Raw genomic sequence first — 2,216 nt, forward strand, 5'->3', positions numbered from 1 at the left:
CTTTTTATGTGGGTTCTGGGTATCGGAAAGCAGCTCCTAGAGCTTATGTGGCAAGTACATTGCCAACTGAGCCATCTCACCAGTCTCTTGGGCCCCTGTTTTGCAACAGCAGGGAGCCTGGCACAGCAGACTGGGCCTGCCTTAGGGATGCCGAGGAAACCCTGGTCATCCAGCATCCGGGTGCTGACCCTTCCAGAGAGCACCTCCATGAGTTCCTGCATGCTGGAGACAAAGTGACACCACAGGGACACGTCCCCAGGAAGCTTGCAGGAGAGACACAATAGCCAGATACCCCAGTGCAGGTGGACAGACCTTGAGAAGGTGGAATCTTCCTTTACACCATGTCACACCCAGGGCCTGGCATACAGTTATGTGAAGACATTTGAGCAGCTGGAGGAACAAAATGTCAATGAGAGACACGGGGAAGCCACCATGAGCATGGGGGAGAGTGTTATGTCTTCCCAGATAGAGCTGGAGACAGACGGGGGGGGGGAGGAGGAGAAGGAAGAAGAGAGGAGGAGGAAAGGGGGAGGGGAGGGGGAGGAAAAAAGAGGAGGGGAGAATGGGGAGGAGGAGGAGGAGGAGGAGGGAGGAGGGGAGAAGAAAAGGGAGGAGGCAGGGCAGAGAAACAGACAGCAGCTGCCAGCTGGAGACCGCCACAGGGCAATGTCTTTCTGGGAATATGGAGATGGAACATTGGGACTGGACACACCCAAGGTGGGACTGTCTATGTGAAGTCGGGAATCAGATCATGAAGCTCCTTGAAGGCCACACCAAGGACTTTACGAAGTCACTTGGAGAATTTTTAAGTGGGAAGCTATGCAGATTCGTGTCTTAGGAGTATGTTCTGGTGTCCGGGTGGACCCTGTAGATGTGTGAAAACAAGACAGGAATCTCAATTGACTGCCACAGGTGATCAAATGAGACACGTAGGCTCGCCGAAGGGCAAAGTGGGAAACAGGGGGTATGGCCAGTGGGGTTCAGAAACCAGTGTCACACAGGATCTGTACAGCAAGCAGTATAAGCCACCCTGTAGCTTCTCAGTAGAGGTGGGTTCCCCTTCCCAAAGGAAGGGGGGGTCTCAGGACATCAGGGAAGTTACCTTGGCCAGGGCTCATAGTGAAGTTGCAATTTCCTCCAAAGAAAACCTTCCATTCTGGAGTTCTCAGCATGATCTAAGAGAGATGGGACTCACTCTACAGGGAAGCTTCTTATCATCCCATAGCTTCAGGAAGTCCCTGAAACCAACCAGATTCACTAGGTCCCACCCCAAGCATATATAAGCAGTAAGGCCTGCAGAGACAAGCTCACACTAGCTGAGCCACCCAGAAGAAGTAGACTCAGGGCTCAGCTGAGTGACCTTTTGGTACCCAGTGTCTCCTGGGCTGTCACTCATACTGGGGTGGGCTTTGTGATACGGCTGTCTTTAACTCATTTCTGTTCCTGTGAGTGACCCTCACTCATAGTCCTGTGAGTAACCACTCCAGTCCAATTCGTTGGTCTTGGTGATATCCATATTTTGGTCTGGTGTTGGTTCCCTAGCTGGGGTGGGCAGATATTCCTTCAGGTCTCCATGGGAACAGGGTACCACAACAGTGCTTTAGTGGAGCCGCTGTTACCTTTATTCCTTTCCCTATGTTAAAAATATCATATACCCAGCACTAAGAGGGCTGAGGCAGGAGGATAGTACACTCCAGGCCAATCTGGTTGCATAGAAATCATGGCTTTGGCTTTTAGTTTAAAGGTTAATATATTTCAAGGCTTGTGGCACTGTTCAGACTAGAACAGCCCCTGAAGTGACCACAGAGGGAGCGGCAAGCTGTTGGGCACTGAGACGGAAGACTTAGGGAAGAGACTTGCATTTGGGGACTATGGTAACCTGCCTCCAGATGGCTCTCATGATCCCATCTCTCCCTCCCCACTTTGTACCCCACCTCCCAGCTGGGTCATCTGTTTGTATGAGGAGGCTGAGAGTCCATTGCTGTGGACAGTATAGGAAGTAGCGTCTTAATCCCAGGCTGGCTTCAGACACTACAGCCCAGGCCCACTGGTAATCTGAAGCCTTTCAGATACCTAGAGCTATTTTTAAAGCACATGCTAAGCAAAGCTACTTGCAGGCTCTGGAAGCCCAGGAACTGAGAGCCAGTAAATGGCGGTTTCTGAAGCCATCACGTTCACAGGTAATCTGTTGCCGAGTGAGAGTTAACTAACAAGAG

The sequence above is a fragment of the Cricetulus griseus genome, chromosome 7 (assembly GCF_003668045.3).
Source record: "Cricetulus griseus strain 17A/GY chromosome 7, alternate assembly CriGri-PICRH-1.0, whole genome shotgun sequence".
NCBI lineage: Eukaryota > Metazoa > Chordata > Mammalia > Rodentia > Cricetidae > Cricetulus > Cricetulus griseus.